Source organism: Diceros bicornis, chromosome 3 (assembly GCF_020826845.1).
Source record: "Diceros bicornis minor isolate mBicDic1 chromosome 3, mDicBic1.mat.cur, whole genome shotgun sequence".
Taxonomy (NCBI): Eukaryota; Metazoa; Chordata; class Mammalia; order Perissodactyla; family Rhinocerotidae; genus Diceros; species Diceros bicornis.
The window spans coordinates 96203853-96224360 of record NC_080742.1 but is presented as its reverse complement, the minus strand read 5'-3'; the positions used below and the strand labels follow the sequence as shown (position 1 = coordinate 96224360).

Below are 20508 nucleotides of genomic sequence, written 5' to 3'. Positions count from 1 at the left end.
GAAGACAGATAAATGGAAAGATATTCTGTACTCACAGATTTAAACAATTAATATTGAGAAAATCTCCATACTATCCAAAGTGATTTACAGGTTCAATGCAATCCCTATCAAAATTCCAATGGCATTTTTCACAGAAATAGAAAAAACAATCCTCAAACTTGTATGGAAACTCAAAAGGTCCCCAATAGCCAAAGCAGTGTTAAAAAAGAAAACAGCTAGAGGCATCACACTTCCTGATTTCAAACTATATTACAAAACTATACTAATGAAAACAGCATGGTATTGGCGTAAAAACAGACACTTAGATCTACAGAACAGAACAGAGACCCCAGAAATAAACCCATGTATTTATAGTCAATTAATTTATGACAAATAAGCCAAGTATATATACAATGGGAAATGGATAGCCTCTTCAATAAATGGTGTTGGGAATACTGGATAGCCACGTACAAAAGAATGAATTGGGACTCTTATCTTACACCATACACAAATATCAACTCAAAATGGATTAAGACTTGAACATATGAGCTGAAATCATAAAACTCCTAGAAGAAAACAAAGGTGGTAAGCTCTTTGACATTGCTCTTGGCAATAAGTTTTTGGATTTGACACCAAAAGCAAAGGCGACAAAAGCAAAAATAAACAAGCAGGACTACATCAAATTAAAAAGCTTCTGCACAGCAAAGGAAACCATCAACAAAACGAAGTCAACCTATGGAACGGGAGAAAATATTTGCAAGTCATATGTCTGATAAGGGGTTAATATCCAAAATATACAGGGAACTCATACAACTCAATAGTTAAAAAACAAGAAATCCAATTGAAAAAAATGGGCAGAGGAACTGAATAGACATTTTTCCAAAGGTATACCAATGGCCAACAGATACAGGAAAAGGTGCTCAACATCACTAATCACTAATTATCAGAGAAATGCAAATCAAAATCACAATGAGAAATCACCTCATACCTGTTAGACTGGGTACAGATGACGGGATCAAGATGATATGGTACATATATATCATGGAATAATACTCAGCCATGAGAAAGAAGGACATCTTGTCATTTGCTACAACATGGATGGACCTCGAGGGCATTTGCTAAGTGAAGTAAGTCAGAGAATGACAAACACTGTAGGATATTACCTTTATATGTGAAATTTTAAAAAGCTGAACTTATAGAAATGGAGAGTAGAATGGTGGCTACCAGGGGCTGGAGGGTGGGGAAATGGGGGGATGTCAGTCAAAGAGCACAAACTTCCAGTTATAAGATGAATAAGTCCTGGGATCTAATGGACAGCAAAGTGATTATAGTTAATAATACTATATTATACACTTGAAAGTTGTTAAGAGAGTAGATCTTAAATGTTCTCACCACCAAAAAGAAATGGTAATTATATGACATGATGCAGGTGTTAGCTAATGCTATGGTGGTAATCATTTCTGCAATATATAAGTGTATCAAATCAACAGATTGTGCAATTTAAAGTGACACAATGTTATGTATAAATTATATCTCAATAAATCTGGGGGAATAAAAACAAGGTGGAGTTCGGTGAGAGTTGGGTTCTTCACTAGAGACAATGAGCTGGCAAGAATGGGTGAAAATCAGACCCCAACCCATCAGCTTCAGATTTAGTTTATCTCCTCACTACATACAGGAAAGTCAATTTCAGAAAGTTTAAGTGAGTTAGGCAAGATCACATAGCTTGTTAATGACCTAACCAGGCCCAGGGCCCATTGCACCATGATCCTGTCGTAGCCTTCTCTCCACACGGTGATTGGCCATTTTACACTCCTTTCTCATGACCCTCTTGAGGCGAGAGACAGTAACGTGAGTTGGAGATGCCGATAGAGATGGTTAGACTAAGACTTGTATGACAAATCTCCATCCTCTACCTGCTGTCCTATTTTTAACAGCAGGAAAAGCTTCCGTTTCATGAGAATGATGAGATCTGCATGTGATGTTCCTGGCAGATAAGGCCGCACTGGTAGCACTGTCCACACTGACGTCCAGTCAAGGATTCCTCTCAGGATTCCTGTCCTGGGGAAGGAGACCCTCAAGAGGCGATTTCATAGGAAAAGACCTAAAAAGCAAAAGGAGATAAGATTGGTGGTCAAAGGCCAGAAGTGAGAACAGGCTCAGAAACCTAAAATGCTCTCCCCTCTTGGGAGACAGAATGCTGGTGTCACAGGGACACTCTGGAGGTTTCACAGGGATCCCTTGCCTTGTTGGGGACAAGATGTTGGTGTCACAGGACCTTTGAGAACATCACCACAGTCCAAAGCAGGGAGTGAGTTTCACAGTGGAAACATCAAATACCTACCACTGGTGGATGTTTCTGTCTCTTTAAGTCATCACCACTGGGCCCTCCCTCCCTCAGCTGTCTGAGCTCTGAAGTCTCAGGAGCTGGGAGACTTCTTGTTTTGGGAGGAAACAGCCTGCGTACTCACCACCAAAGGGAAAGCAGTAGGTCAAGGGCTTCTCAGAGCCAGCCTCAGAGCCCGTCACCAACTCTGCAGGAAAGGTGAGCCCAAGGGAAAGGGAGCTGGCCAGGAAGTAGGACCTGTGAGGAATTCAGTGCCTGTATGAGCTCGCTAAGGGAGCACCTACACTCCCCTAGGTACGAGGTGGGGAGCAGCACCTAGAAAGAATAACTTCACATTTTCTGGTTTTTAAGGATGTTCTGAGTTTCAAATAGAGTAAGATCCGAAGGAGTGGGAGGTATCTTCTCCAGCTCTGGAGAGCACACAGTCTTACCAAATCCTCTCTCCTTCCCTACTCCCCTAATAAATAAGGAAGGTGTTTGCTAGAACTGCTTCAGGGAACAAAACATACTTTAGAAGGCAGAAATACTCCACAGATGCAAATTCAGCAAATGCAAGAAATATTTCTGAGGGCACATAAATGAATCTAAACTCAGCACAAGTTACAAAGTGAAATTCTGTATATATCTGAACTGAATCCTCCTAAAACTCTCCACTTTCCTCAGCACTGTCCACAATCGGGTCTCATAGGAGACATCTAAGGTTATGAAGCTGGTCTTCAGACCCTTGCCCTCCGTGTGCCCACACATCTGCTCCCCAATATAAGCCTCCCAGGGCTCTGTGTGCTGCTGAGCCACCTCAGTGTCTCATCTCGTCTCATCTGTATAATGAAGGATGAGCTAGGATAGGGGATTCACAAACTCAGATCATGGACTGAATGCATTAGAATCAGTGGAGAGGGGGGTACTTATTTTTTTAAAGTGCAGATATGTGAATCAAAATCTCTAAGAAACATTCATTTTAAAGTATCCCCTAGATAATTCCAAAGATAGTTTAACAGCACTGGACTAGATAAATAAACTCCAATCCCTTGGAGTTTTAAGATCATAGGATTTGACATGTTTTACATTCTTCAGTAACAATACGTCTTTTGCACCCCCAGATTTGATCTCTTAAGAACTTTGGTAGAACTTTTCAAATCCCATTCCAAACTCCATGGGAAGTTCCAAATGGCCTACCCAAGGGTTCTGTGAATTCCCTGTAGCAGGCTTACTCATTTCCATCTTTGACAAGGACTTGTTGCTTTACCTAAATTCTTTTTCTTTGCTCTAATCTTGTGGCTGTTTCTTCATTTCTGCTCTGCTGTCAATTATGGGATCTTGTTGATTTCTACACACAAAATAATTAATCACAGGAGGCCCGTGGGGTGAACTTTACCGAAGGCTTGGGGAGGTGGCAGGGGACCTACTGCAGAAACACGAGCACTTTGGATTGGGGACCAGGCAAACCTGTCATCTAGGTCCTTTCGCCAGAGACACGTTATTCAGCCAGTCTCAGCCTTTGCTTTCCCTTGTGTGGAGCCCGGGAGAGGGAACACAGTCACCTGCAGTAACCAGGTGGATGACAGGAAGAGGTAGAATTTCAAATGGACGATGAGCACAGACAGGACTCAGACAGAATGTGTGAGAGGATGAAGGGTCACACGAGGGACAGCACAGGCAGGTTGGGAAAGTCCCTGAAGTCTGCTCTTTGTGGAGAAGCTCATTGAGTTGAGGGAGTGGTTGGAACTGAGGCTGGAGACGCAGATGGAGGAGAGACTGTGCACTTGTGATAGGGAAAACTTGCTCATGGGATGTTTATTGTTGAATTGGATATCATGACTTTACCTCGAGAAACCTCATATTTGGGACCAGAGCACCAGGAGTTGGAGGGGAGCATCCTAGTGTCTCCAGCACACAGATCATATTTAGACAGATTTCAAGGCAAATTCTCTGGATTTCTGAGAGAAGAGTCAGAGGCTCTCCAGATCAGCTTTGCTGGTATCTCTGTTTTCCAGATTTTCACAAGCAAATTTCCAATTTTCCTCTGGTTGTTTCCCAGGGCAACCACGCTGAGGTGCTTCCCTAAGTCACAGAGCAAAGTTTCTGGTTCTCAGGGTTTTCCAAAGGCTCCCCTGGCTGCTGAATCTCCTGGGAAAACTTAATATATATGGCTTATGTCACTGACACTGAATTACCTGGAAAATTAATATCTACAGCTTCCTCACTGACACAGAGCAAGTGTTACAATCTCCGCTCTGCTATTCACACTTGGAGCCCCTGAAAAGACAAAACCAAGTTCTCACAGTCTCATTCCAATCCCAGACCAGGCTCTTCCACTGTTCTTCCCTAAATTCGAGTGTATAGGGGCAGAAGGGAACCATGACTTTCTCAGTATGGTGTCAGCAACTCCTCGGACTTACACTGACACACTGTAGGTAGTTAAAGCTATTTGATGAATGAATGAATGAGGAGGAGGGTTTGAACCAGGTACCCAGAGATCCAAAAGATCTTCTAGGGAGTCAGGGACAGGGAGTTGGGGATATAGGGGAGTGTAAGAGGGAGGAGAAGGGGAATTTTCATTAAATTTTCTTTTCAATTTTAGTTCTAACTCTGACTTTTGTTCTTTCAGTTTATTAAGAGATTCCCTAAGTCTAGTCATTATATTTTTCTGGGTTTTCTTTTCAATTTGATTTTCTCATAAATACCAATAAGGCAGCTGCTTTTGATGAGAACTCTCTAAAATATTTTTCGAATATAGAAGTTTTTTCAATTCAAAGGATCTATTGTCTGGCCATTGACGTGTAGGATCTCCATTTGTATATTTATTCCAGTAGTGGCTCAATCCAATAAGCCTTTTTTTAAGGAAAGACCTGGAGGTAACTTTCCAGGCTTAGAATAAATCTTTACTATGGACACAAGAGGTGTCCTTGGTGAGGGTGCAGATGATGTAGCCCCCATGATCCACAGAATTCTCTCCCAAAGATATTCAGAGAAGGTAAAGACCTTCATCGCACAGGAAGTAAGGATGGTGCAGTGAAAACAGTGTCTCTGGTCTCCCATGAGAGTTTCGGATGCCTCAAGTCACAGATCTGCTAATCTGTGACACCAGGCAGACACTACTGGAATGAGATTTTTCCAGCACTAAAAAGCAACAAAGGTTAAGACGACAAAAGCCCTTATGGACTAGGCCCTTTATGACAAACTCCCCTGAGAGCTTGACAAAGCTGGACAGAGAGATAGTTCGGAACACCAGTCTATTTGACTGGCCACCAAGTTGCTCCCCAGTAAATGCACCTTCCATATGTTGGAGACCAAGGAGAATATTCTCATTGGTCAAGAAGCCAAGTTCTCAGGACATAAAACAAGACAGAAGGAAAGACCTCATCCAGACCCAGACTACATCTTGGGTCTCTTGAATCCAGTGTGGGAGACCAAAATTGACCACCCTGAAATATGTCTCTTCACCTTGATTATTTTCTCTGATGGATATCTGACCTCCCCCAAACTGCCTAAAGAATTTAACATAGAAGACCTGTTTCAGGAAGGAGGCACTATCATATGATGGCTGTAATATAATGTAAAGTAGATGTTACAATAGGAAAGGCTCATGCCGATCTTACCAAAAATTCTGTCTCTCCCAGGCCACATTCTCTAGGTGGTCCTGCAAAGAGTTGTCAGACAAACATTTACATTTATAAGGGAAATCTCCATTTGTAAAAGTATCTCCTCTCTGTACTGGGAAGAGGGGGGATAAGTTCTTCATCTCTAGAAACTTATCAGTGTGGAAGGGGAGGCCTTAAATCTGCATAATAACCTTATTCTTGTTTACTGTGCTTTTCTGGTAATCTCCCATAACTGACTCCCCCCACCCCAACATTCTCCTTTGTCTTTAGCTGAAGATAGTATTTAAGATGAGAATCTCTGCCATTGTGTTGAGAAACTCAGTTTCCTTGGTTTCTCCCATGTATACATGTTATTAAATTTGGTGTTCTTTTCTCCTGCTAACCTGTCTTTTAATTATTTGTCCAGCCATAAAAACCTTAAGGGAAAGGGCAATTCTCCCTCTTTCCCAACACCAGAATAATACCTAGGAGGGTGGTGCCACATGGCTGGGGATTGTGTGTGCTTTACAGAGTGCCTTGTTGTTGCATGGACATTTTGTTGAAATTGGTGGAGGACCAGTGTCACCTAAATCCTTCTGTGATCAACTGATCCTTTCATGGGAGACTTCTTGAAGTGGCAAGCACCCTAATGTCTCTTAACTGTTAGACCCACTTCCACCAAATTTGCAGCCTTTTTGGCTTCCAAGATGCCCTTGGCAATGGCCTTCATTTCATGTGCATATTAACCCACAGCAAAGTTTGTCTAGACAGATGTTGATCTGGTGAGACCAGCAAACTTGCCAGCCTGTAGGGCCAGCCTGGACAGCAGGCTTATAGAACCTATGCCTGTGTCCTACCCTATGGTATTTCCTTCTTATGACACAAGACACAAAATACTGAGACGAAAGAGAAAAGCAGTGACTATCTCTGGGAGGAAAAGGATCTTTAAAACTGAGAGTACTCTACCAAATTTACCAGAGTCACTAAAAGCACAAGAAACTAGTTTCCCAAATATTTTCTCCTGCCAATCTATATTTAGAAAGAGAAAAAAATTCTGACCACTTGCTTTCACCAGATCCTGCAGGTAGAGATTCTGGGAGGCTGACGTGGTAAGAAGTCCTAACTTTTGCCAGCTTTTGTCAGGTGTTCCTGTATCTCCTCATCTGCACCAGTCCCAGGGAGAAAGCAGTTCCTCCAGCCAGAGAAGGCAACTTGCCGGCCAGTGCAGATCCCACCAGCTACGCCAAAACTGTTGGGGAAGAGGCAGAATTCCTCCCCTCCCTTTCCCTTAAGGTTCTTATGGCTGGCCAAACAATTAAAAAGGCAGGCTATCAGGAGAAAATCAAACGAAGTTTAATAACATGTACACATGCGGGAAACTCAGAAAGAGAACTGAGCAACTCATCATTCTGACTAAGCTGCTCTCTTAAGTATTTTCAGCTAAAGGCACAGAAGGCGTTGGGGGGTAGTGGTTTGGGATTTCTGAGGGGAAGAAGACAATTCACATGGAGATGGAAATGCAAATGTTTGTCAGACAACTTTTTACTGGACCACCTAGAGAATGTGGCCCAGGAGACAGTTCTTAATAAGATGGGCTTCTTGGTGCCTTTCTTATCGCATCTATGCTACACTATACTACAGCCATCATATGGTAGTGGCTCCTTCCTGTAACAGGCCTTCTATGTTAAACTCTTTAGGCAGTTTGGGAGGAGAAGTTCAAATGTTCTTCCTGAGTCTTCTGAGCCTTTACTGTTTTCAGCTCAAAATAATCTGCATACCAGAGTGGCGCATCATGGGGAGGCCTGCCCTGAACACTCATCAGCAGCCAGAGGTAGGTTGGGTGGCACGTAGAAGTCATCAACAGCCCAGACTTGTTCAGCACTGAAGACCCAAAGACAGAGCCGGGGTTCTAGGAGAGAGGCCGCTGCTACCTGCTGTCAGCCCTGGGCCCCAAGCCCCGCTCCAGGTGACCCAGCTGGGCCACTTCACTGCCCAAGACCAGCAGGCCGCAGAGCAGCTGAGAGACATCTTTGGTGAGGCGTGATGGTGCGCACGGTCATCCTCTTCACGCAGAAGGATGACCTGGCGGGGGACTCGCTGCAGGACTATGTGCGCTGCACCGACAACCATGCGCTGTGGGAGATGGTGGCCGATTGCGAGGGCCGTGCCTGTGTCTTTGACAACCGTGCCACCAGTGAGCAGCGGGAGGTCCAAGTGGCTGAGCTGATGGCGCTGGTGGAGCAGCTGGTCGGTGTCCACTGGGGCGCCCCCTACACCAATGACCTGTACTGCCTGGCACAGGCACTGGGCTGCATGTGCTCCAAGGAGCAGCTCCACAGGGTGGCAGAGACTGTGGCTGCCCACCTGCAGAGAGAGCGGGGGCACGGGCTGCTGGCCATGCTGCAGGAGTGGAGGAGGGCGCCCTGGAGCAGGGCAATGCTGGGTGTGGCCACCTTGCTGGTGGCCCTGGGCCTGCTCTATCTGCTCCTCTCCACGCACCGGGAGGACGGCTTGGGTGATGTCAATCCTTACTGACAGACCCTAAAGAGGACTGTGACCCATCAACTCATAAGCACATTCATGCCTGGTGTTCTGCTGCTTCAGGGCTCACAGGTGATCCTTCCTTCCCTCAACTCACCCTACTCTACCAACTTCAGGGTCCTGCAAGGTCCCATCTCCCTCCCCTGACCTTCCCCTGTGACCTGGCCCTCCTTGAGCTCTCCTCCTACTGAAGCCAAACAGCTCTTGTTCTTTTTGCTTATTTCCCACTGACCTCAGGCTGCCCTTTCCTGACATGGAATTGTCTTTGCACCTGAAGACAGATGAGGAGCATCAGTTCTCTCATCCCTTGAACTCCCAACAGGACCAAGGGCAGAGCCAACACAGAGCCTCAGGATATACTTGTTTATTTGCATTGACTCTGAAGTGAATAAATAAGTGTACTGGACATCACATCGTGTCAAAGGAAATCAGTATTTGTGGATGTTTGTTCATCTGCCTAATGTGCCCACTGAACAAGGACACTACTCTGTCATCCCTAACCCCATCTGCAAACTCCATGCACCCACGTGCAGACACACACCACACACACACACTCGGGTGTGTGATCATAAGAAGAGAGCACATTAGAGAGAACTTCCTGTCTATACCTGCAGGCGAATGTCTCCCCGGGCATCCCCATTCAGACCCCTCAGCAGCTTGAAGGCCGACGATTCCACAAGTCCAAGGAAACTATGTGTGTGTAGAGGCTCCATTGCCTAGGAGCCATTGAGACCCTGCAGAAAGTCTGCTTCCAAAGAGGAGTTTCCTCACTGACTTATACACTCACGGGGTAAGGATATGCTTTTCAACTCAGGGATAAATCAACAAATTTAAGAGGTCTGGACATTTTTCTTTTATTTCAATGCCAAAATAAGAGCAAACAGGTCTTTGTCGGCTGAGAAGTGGTGACAAGATGGTGGGATATAGTCATCTCCTTCTGTCCCATGTGTATCTGGGAGAGTCAGCTCTCTGGTCCAGGTGAAATGAGCCAGGTTAGCCTGTGTGGTCAGTCCTAACTGTGCCTCCCCATCTCTCCACTCACACTTGCTTTGTCCACAACACCACCACCCTCACACACAGTCAAGCTCATGTCAGATACTGCTATGGAATTCCAAGTCTCTTCCCTACAGCATCCTCTACCTGTTGCCTTCACAGCCAGAGAATCTCAGGTTACTGATGAACTCAGATCACTAAAAAAACACATAGAAATGGAAAATAATCTGCAACAGCTGAGCACATATTGGAGAGAGGGGCCCACAAGCCCTGCATGGAAGCCATTGGGAACACTAACAGGAGGAACTCCAGTGCCAACTGCTGAGACCTGAAGATTCCTCAGCTGCACAGGTCGTTTTGGTTTAAAGGGTTGTGCACAGATCCCAGCAAGGCCTGAGAGGGAATCATGATTTTGGTCTTATTCACTTTTCAATATACCCTTGTGATGAACAAACAGATAAATACTCTGCTTTTTCACTCTATTGAGAAAGTGGTTGGTCACTGGTGAAAATAAATGTGAAAAAGAACAGCAAAGTGTCCAATGTGAGCAATGGAAGGTTTTAACCTGTGACCCAAATAGAGAGAAACACTTGGTTCTTACTCTTCCATTGGAGAGGAATAGAGCCAGGGAGTTCCCAAGGGACAGAGACTGAGCTGCTGGGAATGTGGGAGGGAGCACTCCAGGGACCCCAGAGGGCAAGCACACCCCACTAAGGCTGCAATCCAGGGCACACTGGGGAAGTGCATGTGTTTGCAATCAGTGTGTTAGGGTCTGTCTATAAATATGTGGGATATCTGCAGAAGGATAAAGAATGCCCTGAAATGTATTGGAAACAAATTAATAGATAAAAACAACATGTAGTGCTGGGACAACTGGATATCCATGTGCACAATGATGAATCTGGATCCCTGTCTCACACTAAATGCAAATATTAGAACTATCACAAGTCGCTTAATGACTGGGATACATTCTGAGAAATGCTTCGTTAGGTGATGTCGCCATGCGAACATCATAGAGTGCACTTACACAAACCTAGATGGTATAGTCTACTGCGCACCTCGGCTACATGGTTCAACTCTTATGGGACCACTGTCATATATGTGGTCCATTGTTGACCGAAACATCGTTATGCAGTACATGACTGTATGCAAAATGGATCAAAGAACTCAACATAAGAGTTAAAACTATAAAACTCTTGAAAGAAAACAGGTAAAAATCATCATGACCATGGATTAAACAACAGTTTCTAATATATGACACCAAAATCACAAACAACTAAAGAAAAATAAACTGGATTTCATCAGAATTTAAAATTTTTGCCTATCAAAGAACACCATCAAAAAAGTGAAAAAGACAACCCACAAAATGGGAGAAAATATTGCCAAATCAGATATCGGATAAAGATCTAGTATCCAGAATATATAAAGAACTCTTACAACTCCACAGTATAAATAGAAATAACCCAATTTTAAAATCACAAAATATTTGAATAAATATATCTCCAAAGAAGATATACAAATGGCCAATAAACACATGAAAAGATGCTCAACACCATTAGTCATTAGGGAAATGGAAATCAAAACCAGAATAAGATATCACTTCATACTCACTAGGATGGTTTTAATTAAAAAAAAAGAAAGATAGAAAGAAAAAATAACAAATACTGGTGAAGATGTGGAGACATTGAACACTTACATTGCTGGTGAGGATGCAAAATGGTGCAGCCACTGTGGAAAACAGTGTGGCAGTTTCTCAAAAAGTTAAATGTAAATTTACCACGTGACTTAATAATTCCACTCATAGGTATATAGCCAAGCGAACTGAAAACATATGTTCATACAAATCTTTTACATGAATGGTAAAAGGGTGCTTTTCATACTAGCCAAAAAAGTGGAAACAACCCAAATATACATCAACTGATGAGTGGATAAAAAAAATAACGTATATCATACAATGGAATATTATTTAGCCGCAAAAAGGAATGGAGTACAGATACATGCTACAACATGAATGAACCTTGAAAGAATTATGCTAAGTGAAAGAAGCCAGACAAGAAAGACCACATAAGATATGGTTCCTTGTATATGAAATGTCCAGAAACTGGAGTGAGCTCGTGAGAGTGTCCTTAAAAGGGATTTAGTTTTAGTTCCTTGAACTCTGTTAACATTTATACTCACTTTTTAAGCTTTCCTCCTCTCTTCTGGGTTGAATTGTGTTCTCCTACAAATGATATGTTGAAGTCCTAACCCACAGTACCTATGAATGTGATGAATGTGACCTTATTTGGAAATAAGGTCTTTGTAAATTTAATTGTTAAGATAGGGCCATTAGGGTGGGACTTAATCCATTATAACTGGTATCTGCATCAGAAGCGGGAAATTTGGACACACACGCACACACAGAGGGAAGACAGTCATGTGAAGATGGAGGCAGAGATTGGAGTTATGCTGCCACAAGCTTAAGAAAATGTGGGGTCACCAGAAGCTGGAAGAGGCAAGAAAGATTCCTCCCCTACGGTCTTCAGAGGGAGAATAGCCCTGCTAACACCTTTATTCTGGTCTTCTGGCCTCCAGAACAGTGAGAGAATAAATTTCTGTTATTATAAACCCCCCAGTTTGTGGTACTTTGTTGCCACAGCCCTAGGAAACTACTACCTCTTCCATGTTGTGATTCACTATAGTTAACGCTGGTCAACACACCAGAATTACATGTTGTTAGGAAATGAAATGGCAGGTCATACATAGGTGTGGGTAGGCAGAGCAGTAAGAGGAATGCTCCACTGAGGATCGTTCGGTGGTGGCAGCAATGACCGAGGGATGACACTGGTTCTGGAGGGCCAGCTGCTTACCAAGACCAAAGTAAGCTGAGACCCACTGTGAGCTGAGTGACATTCAAGCACAGGGTGATCCTAGAGTCACTGATGCACAAGGGCAAACTTGGAAGCACCAGGAAATGTATACCTCAGAACCCTAAATACATAGTGTGATGGGGAGTGGGGTGCCTGGGTCCTAGCATCCTGTAGACAGGGGATATAGAAGTGGAAGACCCTTGTGAGGTACATAATGCTCTACCTGCATGGTGGTACAAGCTCATCTCCAGATTTTTCATCAGAAACCATGGAGGCCAGAAGGATATGACAAATTTTTCAAGTGTTAAAAGGGCTGTCAACCAAGAATTCTATAGCCAGAGAAAATATCCTTCAAGAACGAAAGGGAATCAAGACATTCTTAGATGAAGGAAAATTAACTAAGGGAATTTGTCACCTGCAAGCCTACACTGGAACAATGACTACGGGAAGTTCTGAAACAGAAAGGAAACAATAAAAGAAGGAACCTTGGAACACCAGGAAGGAAGTAGCAAAAATATGGGTAGACAGATTTTCCTTCTCCTTGTGAGATTTCCAAATTATGTTTGATGGTTGAAAAAAATATTATAACACTGTCTGATGTAGTTCTAAATTTATGTAGAGAAAATAAATTTAAGACAATTATACTGTAAAGAGAGAAGGTTAGGGGATATAAATGGAGGTAAAGTTTGTATGCTTCGCTCAAACTGGTAAAACAATAACATCAGTGGACTGTGATAAGTTATTTACATACACTATAATACTTAGAACAATCACTTAAAAAGTCATACTGAAAGGCACATGTTAAGAATTAATTGGACGAAGAAGTCAAGATGGCGGCATAGGCAGACTCTGAACTCACCTCCTCCCACGGACACAGCCAATTTACACCTACTCGTGGAAAAATTACCCCTGAGACAGAACTGAAAACTGGATAAGAGGAACTCCTGCAACAACGGACAATCCTAACTGAGGTAGAAGAGGCAGAAAATCCCTTCTGGAGAGGAACAACACCGCCTTCACAAGCCGCCAGCGTCACGGCCGCCCGGGAGCAGCCCACAGGTAAGCAGCCCTCCCTGGAGGAGCAGGACCCTGAACCGGGGAGCACCGCCGCTGGGGGCATTGTGTGGACCCAGCACAAATGAGACGAGTGGCATAATATCTGACTTTGCCTGCTACTAAAACATTGGGGAGTACCCCCAGAAAAGCTGGTTCACAAAGAAATTAAAACCGGCTTTTAAAGGGCACCCACGCAAACTCACCCGTTTCAGAAAGCAACCTAAAATCACCAGAAAGAAAGGTGCACAGTGCTTTGGTGAAAAGAGACTCACCTAATAGGCCCTGTGTGCATCTCGGTGAGAGGTGAGACCTCTCCAGGGACTGGGACATTGGCAGCGGCCATTGTTGTGGCCTGGTGTGGGCGAGCTGACACAGGCGCCATTGGAGTTCTCCCTGAGGCCTGCTAGCCCAGGGTCTGCCCCACCAGCTAGAGCACCAATTTAATCCAGCTCAGCCAGGACAGGCAGCCCACCCTAAAGACTGGCCCCACCCAATAACGAGCCCTCAGGCAACTTGTGGGCCTGCATAGATTGGTGACTGGATTCTCTGCAGCCTGGCAACTGAGACGACTTCAGTGGGGCAGGGCGTGCACAAGGAGCGGGTGGATAGTGTGGGGCAGTGGTGGAGTGTGTGGGGCTCCTGCCGTGGAGAGATTGGGTCTGCTTCAGGTGGTTGGGGCACGCGCACGGGGCAGGCCTGTGTTGACTGTGTGTGTGGACCTGTGGGCGGCAGGGCTTGTCAGCTGCAGAAGACTAGTGCTTCTCAAAGACCCACATAGGGGGTTTGCCCCACCTTCCAAAGCCTGAAACAATTGGGTGCTCCCGTGCCTAAGGCCAGAACCACCCAGCTGCAATCCTCAGAGAGCTGACAACAGACCTAAAGGCTGGAGGCTTACAGCTATTGTAAGGCCCTGAGCCTAACAACCTGCCACGGTGGGGGCTACTCACTTAAAAGAAAGACTGCAACACAAATGTGGTATTAGAACTTGCAGCCAATTGTGCTGAGGCTCCTCACCCTGGTAAAGAGACTGAAGGGCCCACAACAACTACAAGCAGCTGAGCATTACAACAGCTGGCCAGGAGCATAACTCGGCCTCCCTGGGTGCAAACAGGGAGAGCAAACAGGCCACAACAGAAGGACACACGTAGCACACATAGGGGTCACCCCTGGAACACTGAGAACTGAGGGAAGCACACTGCAGGCCTCCTAAGCCATCACTCCTGCACTATCCAAGAGCAGGAGACATAGCTGACCTACCTAGTACGTTGACACAAGCACAGGGAAAGAGGCAAAATGAGGAGGCAAAGGAATACATTCCAAGTAAGGGAACAGGACAAAACCCCAGAAAAGGAACTAAGTGAAACAGAAATGAGCAACCTACCCAACAGAGAGTTCAAACTAAGAGTGTTAAGGATGCTCACTGATGTGGGGAGAAGAATAGATGAACTCAGTGAGAATGTCAAAAGAAATGGAAGATATAAAAAAGAACCAATCAGAAATGAAGAATACAATACTGGAAATGAAAAATTCACTAGACGGACTCAAAAGCAGAGTAGAGGATACACAAGAACGGATCTGTGAGCTGGACGAAAGACTAGAAGAAATTACCCAAGCTGAACAGGTAAAAGAGAAAAGAATTAAAAAGAGTGAGGACGGTCCAAGGGACCTCTGGGATAACATCAAGCGCACTAACATCCGTGATATAGGTGTCCCGGAAAGAGAAGGGCGAGACAAAGGGGCAGAGAATCTATTTGAAGAAATAATAGATGAAAATTTCCCTAACCCAAGGAAGGAAACAGACATCCAGGTACAGGAAGCACAGAGAGCCCCAAACAAGATAAACCCAAAGAGGCCCACACCAAGACACATCATAATCAAAATGTCCAGAATTAAAGGTAAAGAGAGAATCCTAAAAGTTGCAAGAGAATGTCAAATTACATACAAAGGAAATGCCATAAGTCTATCATCTGACTTCTCAACAGAAAGCTTACAGGCTAGAAGAGAATGGCATGATATATTTAAAGCGCTAAAAGGAGAAAACTTACAACCAAGAATACTCTACCCAGCAAGGTTATCATTCAAAATGGAAGGAGAGATCAAAAATTTCCCAGACAAGCAAAAATTAAAGGAGTTTCTCACCAAGAAACCAGTGCTACAAGAAATGTTAAAGGGACTGATTTAAGAGGAAAAGAGAAGACCACAAATAGGAAAAATTATCTATTTCCATGATAAGAACGTAATGGATACAAATGCACAAAAACGAGGTTAGCTATGATATCAAAAACATACAAGGAGGGAGGAGGGGAGCTAAACAGTAGAGCTTTCAGAGAGAGGTCAAACTAAAGAGACCATCAATTCTGTATAGAAGAAGAAAGGAACAGAGAAGGACTACCATAACACTGAGGAAAAAAAAAAGTTAAAAAAATGGCAGTAAGTACATACTGATTTATCAATAGCTACTTTAACGTCAATGGACTAAATGCTCCAATTAAAAGGCATAGGGTGGCAGATTGGATAAAAAAAAAAAAAAGACCCATATATACGCTGCATACAAGAGACACAATTCAGACCTAAAAACACTCACAAACTGAAAGTGAAGGGATGGAAAAAGATACTCCATGCAAATGGCAATGAAAAGAAAGCTGGGGTAACAGGACTATATCATACAAAATAGACTTTAAAACAAAAACTGTAAAAAGAGGCAAAGAAGGTCATTACATAATGATCAAGGGAACAATCCAACAAGAGGATATAACATTTGTAAATATCTATGCACCCAATGTAGGAGCACCTAAATATATAAAGCAATTATTAACAGATGTTAAAAGAGAAATAGACAGTAACACAATAATAATAGCGGACTTTAACACTCCACTTACACCAACGGATAGATCATCCAAACAGAAGATCAATAAGGAAACATTGGCCTTAAATTATGCACTAGAACAGATGGACCTAGTAGATATATACAGAGCATTCCATCCAAAAACTGAAGAATACACGTTCTTCTCAAATGCACATGGAACATTCTCCAGGATTGATCACATATTAGGCCACAAAACAAGTCTCCATAAATTTAAGAAGATTGAAATAATACCAACCATCTTTTCTGACCACAACGGTATGAAACTAGAAATCAACTATAGGAAGAAAATCAGAAAAGCCACAAATACGTGGAGATTAAACAAAATGCTACTGAACAACGACTGGGTCAACGAAGAAATCAAAGAAGAAATCAAAAAATACCTGGAGACAAATGAAAATGAAAATACGACATGCCAGAATTTATGGGATACAGCAAAAGCGGTTCTAAGAGGGAAGTTTATAGCAATACAGGCTTATCTCAACAAACAAGAAAAATCTCAAATAAACAATCTAACAATGCACCTAAAGGAACTGGAAAAGAAGAACAAAGAAAGCCCAAAATCAGTAGAGGAAGGGAAATAATAAAAATCAGAGCAGAAATAAATGAAATAGAGATGAAAAAAACAATAGAAAAAATTAATATAACCAAGAGCTGGTTCTTGGAAAAGATCAACAAAATTGACAAACTGTTAGCTACACTCACCAAGAAAAAAAGAGAGAAGGCACAAATAAGTAAAATCAGAAATGAAAGAGGAGAAATTACAACAGACACTTCAGAAATACAAAAGATTATAGGAGAATACTATGAAAAGCTATATGCCAACCAATTCGACAATCTGGAAGAAATGGATAAATTCTTAGAATCATACAACCTTCCAAAGTGGATCAAGAAGAAGTAGAGAATTTGAATAGACCAATCACCAGTAAGGAGATCGAAACAGTAATCACAAACCTCCCCAAAAATAAAAGTCCAGGACCAGACGGCTTCCCTGGTGAATTCTACCAAACATTCAAAGAAGACTTAATACCTATCCTTCTCAAACTCTTCCAAAAAATTGAGGAGGGGGGGAAGCTCCCTAACTCATTCTACGAAGCCGACATTACCATGATACCAAAACCAGACAAGGACAACACAAAAAAAGAAAATTACAGGCCAATATCACTGATGAACATCGATGCAAAGATCCTCAACAAAATACTAGCAAATCGCATACAACAATACGTTAAAAAGATTATACACCATGATCAAGTGAGATTTATTCCAGGTATGCAGGGATGGTTTAACATTCGCAAATCAATCAAAGTGATACACCACATTAATAAAATGAAGAATAAAAATCACATGATCATCTCAATAGATGCAGAGAAAGCATTTGACAAGATAGAGCATCCATTTATGATAAAAACTCTGAATAAAATGGGTATAGAAGGAAAGTGCCTCAACATAATAAAGACCATATATGAGAAACCCACAGCTAATATCATCCTCAATGGTGAAAAACTGAAAGCTATCCCTCTAAGAACAGGAACCAGACAAGGATGCCCACTGTCACCACTCCTATTTAACGTAGTACTGCAAGTCCTAGCCAGAGCAATCAGGCAAGAGAAAGAAATAAAAGGGATCCAAATTGGAAAGGAAGAAGTGAAACTGTCACTATTTGCAGATGACATGATTTTATATATAGAAAACCCTAAAGAATCCACCAGAAAACTTTTAGAAGTAATAAACGAATATGGTAAAGTTGCAGGATACAAAATCAACGTACAAAAATCAGTTGCATTTCTGTACACTAACAACGAAGTAGCAGAAAGAGAAATTAAGAATACCATCCCATTTACAATTGCAACAAAAAGAATAAAATACCTAGGAATAAACTTAACCAAAGAGGTGAAAGATCTGTACACCGAAAACTATAAAACATTGCTGAAAGAAATTGAAGAAGACACAAAGAAATGGAAAGATATTCCGTGCTCTTGGATTGGAAGAATTAACATAGTTAAGATGTCCATACTTCCTAAAGCCATCTATAGATTCAATGCAATCCCTATCAAAGTTCCAACAACACTTTCCACAGAAATAGAACAAAGAATCCTAAAAATTATGGAACAACAGAAGACCCCGAATAGGTAAAGGAATCTTGAGAAAAAAGAACAAAGATGGAGGTATCACACTGCCTGATTTCAAAATATACTACAAAGCTATAGTAACCAAAACAGCATGGTACTGGCACAAAAACAGACACACAGATCAATGGAATAGAATAGAAAGCCCAGAAATAAACCCACACATCTATGGACAGCTAATCTTTGACAAAGGAGCCACGAACATACAACGGAGAAAAGAAAGTCTCTTCAACAAATGGTGTTGGGAAAACTGGATAGCCACATGCAAAAAAATGAAAGTAGACCCTTACCTTACACCATACACAAAAATGAACTCCAAATGGATTAAAGACTTGAATGTAAAACCTGAAACTATGAAACTTCCAGAAGAAAACATAGGCAGTACGCTCTTCGACATCGATCTTATTTTCAAGCACCATGTCTGACCGGGCAAGAGAAACAATAGAAAAAATAAACAAATGGGACTACATCAAACTAAAAAGCTTCTGCACAGCAAAGGAAACCATCAACAAAACGAAAAGACAACCTAACAATTAGGAGAAGATATTTGCAAACCATACTTCTGATAAGGGCTTAATCTCCAAAATATATAAAGAACTCATGCATCTCAACAACAAAAAAACTACCAACCCAATTAAAAAATGGGCAAAAGACCTGAACAGACATTTCTCCAAAGAAGATATACAGATAGCCAACAGACACATGAAAAGATGTTCAAAATCATTAACTATCAGGGAAATGCAAATCAAAACTACAATGAGATATCACCTCACGCCCGTCAGAATGGCTATAATTAACAAGACAGGAAACAACATGTGTTGGAGAGGATGTGGAGAGAAGGGAACTCTCATACACTGCTGGTGGGAGTGCAAACTGGTGCAGCCACTATGGAAAACTGTATGGAGATTCCTCAAAAAATCAAGGATAGAACTACCATATGATCCAGCTATTCCACTACTGAGTATTTATCCAAAGAACTTGAAAACACAAATGCGTAAAGATAAATGCACCTCTGTGTTCATTGCAGCGTTATTCACAATAGCCAAGACTTGGAAGCAACCTAAGTGCCCATCAAGGGACAAATGGATAAAGAATATGTGGTCTATATACACAATGGAATACTACTCAGCCATAAGAAACGATGAAATCCAGCCATTCGTGACAACATGGATGGACATTGAGGGTATTATGCAAAGTGAAATAAGTCAGAGGGAGAAGGTCAAATACTGTATGATTTCCTTCACTAAGTAGTAGATAATAACAACAATAAACAAACACATAGAGACAGAGATTGTATTGGTGGTTACCAGAGGGGAAGGGGGGAGGGAGGAGGGCGAAAGGGATAATTCGGCACATGTGTGTGGTGATGGGTTGTAATTAGTATTTGGGTGGTGAACATGATGTAATCTATGCAGAAGTAGAAGTATAATGATGTACACCTGAAATTTATACAACATTATAAACCAATGTTACTGCAATACACACAAAAATAAATAAATAAGTAAATAAAATAGTAATAATAATTTCTGTATAATGGGATTATTAGAATAGTGCCTGGCACATGGAAAAGTCTCTGTTGAGTTCTATGGTTGGAATACAGAGAAAGGGGAGAGTGGCATGAGGCTGGGGAAGTGTGGTTGGAGCCAAATCACACAGGGCCTTGGTGAGAAGAAATATAAGCAGACGGTCTTTCTAAAAGATCCTGCTGGCTGTAATAAGGACAGCTGATGCAGGTGTGACGATGAAGGTAGACGTGCCGGCTGGCCAGTAAGAAAGCTGCTGTGGTGTGTGGCTGTAAAGGAAGAAATGGTCAATGTAAACAGTGCTGAGGCCTTGGGAAATGTTTATATGACGTCGTTACTCCACATGTTTAAGATTTCAATTTTATTACTAATAAAAAAAACTTAATAGAAAAGCTAAAAATAAATAAATAAATAAATAAATCAGCCTCAAACATTTCCTCTCCCCTCACCAACACTTTAGCTTTTTTAAGGAGGGAATTTTTTAAGAAGGGAATTTTCAAAACGCTGGAAGGATTAGATACAAACATACTTTAATCTGTTATTACAGAAATTTTCTAACACATGACAATGGCACAGAGAAGAGTGTCATGAGCCCCCAGTTACCTCTCACCCAACTTCAAATGGTCACACAGAGTTGGGTTGTTCCATCT

The 20508-nt window shown here is 42.3% G+C and overlaps 1 protein-coding gene and 1 pseudogene across 2 annotated transcripts in view; one reads left to right on the top strand and one right to left on the bottom strand.

Annotated features, from left to right (window-relative positions):
- The window catches only part of LOC131398985 (GTPase IMAP family member 7-like), a 48690-nt gene that overhangs the window by 27568 nt on the left and 614 nt on the right, over positions 1-20508 (bottom strand). The window contains exon 2 of one of the 2 annotated variants that reach the window (XR_009217050.1): positions 19883-20127. The exons of the other annotated variant lie outside the window; for it this stretch is intronic. The gene's annotated coding sequence lies outside the window, so the exon portion shown is untranslated. Of the gene's footprint in view, positions 1-19882; positions 20128-20508 lie in introns of those variants that run through there. 2 annotated transcript variants of the gene reach the window in all.
- On the top strand, positions 4685-8442 carry LOC131400566 (GTPase IMAP family member 1-like; annotated as a pseudogene).